Source organism: Rhinoderma darwinii, unplaced genomic scaffold (genome assembly GCF_050947455.1).
Source record: "Rhinoderma darwinii isolate aRhiDar2 unplaced genomic scaffold, aRhiDar2.hap1 Scaffold_805, whole genome shotgun sequence".
Lineage (NCBI taxonomy): Eukaryota > Metazoa > Chordata > Amphibia > Anura > Rhinodermatidae > Rhinoderma > Rhinoderma darwinii.
Window position 1 is genome coordinate 42,351 of NW_027464370.1, and position 6,000 is coordinate 48,350.

General features: G+C 45.4%; 3 non-coding genes across 3 annotated transcripts; all 3 read right to left on the reverse strand.

The window, feature by feature from the left end:
* Nucleotides 1-2,394: 2,394 nt before the first annotated feature.
* LOC142731508 (U2 spliceosomal RNA) lies at nt 2,395-2,585 on the reverse strand. Its single transcript, XR_012878967.1, has one exon. It is a non-coding gene; the product is annotated as a U2 spliceosomal RNA (small nuclear RNA).
* Nucleotides 2,586-3,873: 1,288 nt separating this feature from the next.
* LOC142731510 (U2 spliceosomal RNA) lies at nt 3,874-4,064 on the reverse strand. The gene has a single exon (XR_012878968.1). It is a non-coding gene; the product is annotated as a U2 spliceosomal RNA (small nuclear RNA).
* A 1,288-nt stretch (nt 4,065-5,352) lies between these two features.
* On the reverse strand, nt 5,353-5,544 carry LOC142731494 (U2 spliceosomal RNA). The gene has a single exon (XR_012878960.1). It is a non-coding gene; the product is annotated as a U2 spliceosomal RNA (small nuclear RNA).
* Between the last annotated feature and the right edge of the window lie 456 nt (nt 5,545-6,000).

The window sequence follows — 6,000 nt, forward strand, 5'->3', positions numbered from 1 at the left end:
ACACTCCAGAGGAAGACCATTCTGATATCCTCTGAGATTCTTCTACCACAGGGCTTGGCATGTCCTCAATGAAAGTTTCCTCAATTGCCTGCACCTGCGTGCTATCTCGCTCAGCCTCAGCCAATATTGCATCAAGGATTTCTTTCTGCCTTTGCTCCTCCACCTCCCTTTCTATCCTTAACCTCTCATTGGCTTCCTCTTGCTTCTGGATATTCTTCTGTCTCTGTGCCTCTCTTTCCTTTTCCTCTTTCTCCTTTCTCTTCTTGCCCACTGGGCAATCTCTATACAGGTGCCCCACTTCACCACACAAATCACACGATCGGGGTTCCGTACATGCACCTGCCTCATGTCCAGCCATCTTACAATTCCTGCACACCTTCACCCCAGGGCAGCACTCCTTAGTGTGACCAAACTGGTGACAGAACCGGCAAAATTTTGGCATATTTTGATAATACAAATATCCTCTATAGCCAGCAATGGAAAAGGACAATGGAGGGCTCTTAACTCCACCAATACAATCCGGGTCCAGCTTAAACTGGACGAAAAATTTATAAGTTCCATTGAACACTTTCAATGAGCTGGTCATTTTGGTTCCCCCTTTCACACTGGTGCAATATAAACTCAAAAAGTTCTTGATTAAGTCCAGCTGGGTAAATGGGTTGAAGACATGTACAAATAGTACCCTCTCTCCCATAGCAAATAGAGGCACAAAAGAGACATTTTTCAAAACCTCACAGTTAGCATTCACTTTTAAGGCTTCATAGAAATTTAAACAGTCATTTTCTTCTTGAAAGGACACATCATACAATCCTTGCTTTCTGTTTTCTTGCACACAGAATAATTTATAAAGAGGGATACCTGCCATGTCGACCACCAGCTTCCTTCCAACAAATTCAATGGTGTTCTTACCAGAATCACTTGGGTCTACCTTAATTCGAATGGTTCTCTCCACTGGTGTTGTCCTTGCTGCATCCATGCTGACTATACCTGCCGATCCACGATCACAGAACGATCACCACTCTGGTTCCTCCCAAGGGAAAACCCGCACCCCCTGACCAAGACCAGAGCAATAAACTCTGATCTTAGCCAAAAGGCCGAGAAGCGATAACCCGAGCGGCCCTTGCCTTGCCCGAGCCTGTCCCATACTGCTGTTCACCCCTTGCAGCGATTGATTCAGCCTACTCCTAGGCAATTCCATGGGGCCCTGCAGGCTCACACACATTTACAGCTACTAAGCGGGAGGGAGGTGAATAAAGGCCGGAGAGGAAGCTACACAGGATTTGCTTCTTTTGCTTGCACCACAATGCAGTGCTGAAAGAGGAGGAATCTACATAAAAACGCCTTCCTGGCAACGCCCAAATGCCCTCCTGCCATGCAGATAAACACTGGCAGCGGCAGCAAGTGCATGCCCACAGCCACCCCTTGTTCCTTCACACCTTGTATCAGCTTTAATCCAGTCCAGTGCTGCCTGCTGAGCAGCACTGACCAACACTGCCTGGGCCCAGGCTTTTATCTATCTCTGAGGCCCCATTATGATGTCAGAAAGCTGGCTCTGGAATCCTGAGGGCTCCACTATGACACGTGCAAAGTTCCGTCTGAACTTTATATAAGACGGTGAGGCTCAGTCAGTCACTCAGTGTTGCCTGAGAGGGCAACACTGCAACAGCCGGCCGCCAGGCTGTCTTTTTTTTGCACATTTATTTGCCTCCAGGAGGCCACAAGAGGGAGACAAGGGACTGCAAAATGGAAAATAAGCATCCACCAACTTTACAGACAACTTCTCCTTGCTCCTACAACCTCCATCCTTGCACAGTTTGTTATTCTTCCAGGTAACAAAGTAACAAATCCAAATTGCTGCTCTCTTTGTAGGCAAGCAAGGGTTTGTTGCAACTGCAATTCTTACTTCTTCTTGAAATGTAGGGACGACAGTACATTCCATCACATCCATCTAGTGTACACAGGTAGGTCCATTGTGGCGGGTAGGCGGCTGGCTGCTTTAATGGCTGTTTGCTGTTCCCCTACTCCACTCCACTCCACTATTTGACTGTGGTGCTGCATCAATCAGTGGCTGGCTCAGGTGCAGCTCTTTAACTTACCTAGGAGGGAGGGCGGAGAGAAGACAAGGAAGGTGAATGAGCTGTTCCAATGTGAAATGCCGGAAACACAGAAACACAGAAGACACACACACACACACACACACACACAACAAGAGGTGGCAATGTATTCATTAATTGCATTTAATAAATGAGCTCATTATCACACATGACTGTACAAATGCATTGTCCAACAGGTGTTGAAATAATGGGATTAAAAGGGGAGATCCCATCAGAAAGACAAAAACAATAGCAAACACAAATAGCACTTTTGGAATCTGATTTTAGTCAACACATAAGGGAAGGGTGCACCGGTCCTGGAAATACTGCAATACCAGGTCAATGCGTGGAGTGGACAGAGCAAGCTCTATTTCCATCTCCCTGTTCTAAAAATCCATTTAATATATGGTCCCCAGATAGGGGACGTATCAGATATTAAACTGATAAGAACAGATACTACACTTGATCTTAGCCAAAAGGCCGAGAAGCGATAACCCGAGCGGCCCTTGCCTTGCCCGAGCCTGTCCCATACTGCTGTTCACCCCTTGCAGCGATTGATTCAGCCTACTCCTAGGCAATTCCATGGGGCCCTGCAGGCTCACACACATTTACAGCTACTAAGCGGGAGGGAGGTGAATAAAGGCCGGAGAGGAAGCTACACAGGATTTGCTTCTTTTGCTTGCACCACAATGCAGTGCTGAAAGAGGAGGAATCTACATAAAAACGCCTTCCTGGCAACGCCCAAATGCCCTCCTGCCATGCAGATAAACACTGGCAGCGGCAGCAAGTGCATGCCCACAGCCACCCCTTGTTCCTTCACACCTTGTATCAGCTTTAATCCAGTCCAGTGCTGCCTGCTGAGCAGCACTGACCAACACTGCCTGGGCCCAGGCTTTTATCTATCTCTGAGGCCCCATTATGATGTCAGAAAGCTGGCTCTGGAATCCTGAGGGCTCCACTATGACACGTGCAAAGTTCCGTCTGAACTTTATATAAGACGGTGAGGCTCAGTCAGTCACTCAGTGTTGCCTGAGAGGGCAACACTGCAACAGCCGGCCGCCAGGCTGTCTTTTTTTTGCACATTTATTTGCCTCCAGGAGGCCACAAGAGGGAGACAAGGGACTGCAAAATGGAAAATAAGCATCCACCAACTTTACAGACAACTTCTCCTTGCTCCTACAACCTCCATCCTTGCACAGTTTGTTATTCTTCCAGGTAACAAAGTAACAAATCCAAATTGCTGCTCTCTTTGTAGGCAAGCAAGGGTTTGTTGCAACTGCAATTCTTACTTCTTCTTGAAATGTAGGGACGACAGTACATTCCATCACATCCATCTAGTGTACACAGGTAGGTCCATTGTGGCGGGTAGGCGGCTGGCTGCTTTAATGGCTGTTTGCTGTTCCCCTACTCCACTCCACTCCACTATTTGACTGTGGTGCTGCATCAATCAGTGGCTGGCTCAGGTGCAGCTCTTTAACTTACCTAGGAGGGAGGGCGGAGAGAAGACAAGGAAGGTGAATGAGCTGTTCCAATGTGAAATGCCGGAAACACAGAAACACAGAAGACACACACACACACACACACACACACAACAAGAGGTGGCAATGTATTCATTAATTGCATTTAATAAATGAGCTCATTATCACACATGACTGTACAAATGCATTGTCCAACAGGTGTTGAAATAATGGGATTAAAAGGGGAGATCCCATCAGAAAGACAAAAACAATAGCAAACACAAATAGCACTTTTGGAATCTGATTTTAGTCAACACATAAGGGAAGGGTGCACCGGTCCTGGAAATACTGCAATACCAGGTCAATGCGTGGAGTGGACAGAGCAAGCTCTATTTCCATCTCCCTGTTCTAAAAATCCATTTAATATATGGTCCCCAGATAGGGGACGTATCAGATATTAAACTGATAAGAACAGATACTACACTTGATCTTAGCCAAAAGGCCGAGAAGCGATAACCCGAGCGGCCCTTGCCTTGCCCGAGCCTGTCCCATACTGCTGTTCACCCCTTGCAGCGATTGATTCAGCCTACTCCTAGGCAATTCCATGGGGCCCTGCAGGCTCACACACATTTACAGCTACTAAGCGGGAGGGAGGTGAATAAAGGCCGGAGAGGAAGCTACACAGGATTTGCTTCTTTTGCTTGCACCACAATGCAGTGCTGAAAGAGGAGGAATCTACATAAAAACGCCTTCCTGGCAACGCCCAAATGCCCTCCTGCCATGCAGATAAACACTGGCAGCGGCAGCAAGTGCATGCCCACAGCCACCCCTTGTTCCTTCACACCTTGTATCAGCTTTAATCCAGTCCAGTGCTGCCTGCTGAGCAGCACTGACCAACACTGCCTGGGCCCAGGCTTTTATCTATCTCTGAGGCCCCATTATGATGTCAGAAAGCTGGCTCTGGAATCCTGAGGGCTCCACTATGACACGTGCAAAGTTCCGTCTGAACTTTATATAAGACGGTGAGGCTCAGTCAGTCACTCAGTGTTGCCTGAGAGGGCAACACTGCAACAGCCGGCCGCCAGGCTGTCTTTTTTTTGCACATTTATTTGCCTCCAGGAGGCCACAAGAGGGAGACAAGGGACTGCAAAATGGAAAATAAGCATCCACCAACTTTACAGACAACTTCTCCTTGCTCCTACAACCTCCATCCTTGCACAGTTTGTTATTCTTCCAGGTAACAAAGTAACAAATCCAAATTGCTGCTCTCTTTGTAGGCAAGCAAGGGTTTGTTGCAACTGCAATTCTTACTTCTTCTTGAAATGTAGGGACGACAGTACATTCCATCACATCCATCTAGTGTACACAGGTAGGTCCATTGTGGCGGGTAGGCGGCTGGCTGCTTTAATGGCTGTTTGCTGTTCCCCTACTCCACTCCACTCCACTATTTGACTGTGGTGCTGCATCAATCAGTGGCTGGCTCAGGTGCAGCTCTTTAACTTACCTAGGAGGGAGGGCGGAGAGAAGACAAGGAAGGTGAATGAGCTGTTCCAATGTGAAATGCCGGAAACACAGAAACACAGAAGACACACACACACACACACACACACACAACAAGAGGTGGCAATGTATTCATTAATTGCATTTAATAAATGAGCTCATTATCACACATGACTGTACAAATGCATTGTCCAACAGGTGTTGAAATAATGGGATTAAAAGGGGAGATCCCATCAGAAAGACAAAAACAATAGCAAACACAAATAGCACTTTTGGAATCTGATTTTAGTCAACACATAAGGGAAGGGTGCACCGGTCCTGGAAATACTGCAATACCAGGTCAATGCGTGGAGTGGACAGAGCAAGCTCTATTTCCATCTCCCTGTTCTAAAAATCCATTTAATATATGGTCCCCAGATAGGGGACGTATCAGATATTAAACTGATAAGAACAGATAAGGTTTCAACAAAGTTTTTTATTGGCAAAAATAATATATTTTACAGACTTTTTTTTTAAAATTGAAACCACAAGATAAAATCAACAGCATAATACATGAATATTCATACATTTAAATGAATACAAAAGTAATAATAATAAGACCATTAATACAGATGTTATAATAAAAGTACAGAACAATAGCAGGATAAAATTTATACAGGGCATAAAAGACATAAAAGAATAAAACCATTTTTATTTACAATGTTATGGTATTCCACATTTGCAAACACCACATGGATGTTGCTTCTTTTACCCCTAGCTGCTTTTTGTCCCTAAGATAATAAATATACATTTCACTTAGGGCATATTTCACACAATTTTTAACGTCAATAAAATCATGTTTAAAAAGCAGAATGTTCCTAACCTTCCAAATGGCATTCTTAAAACAGTTTAAAATGATCCAACAGACCATTTGCTGTTTAAAACTTGGGCAGTTAAAAAGACCATAAAAC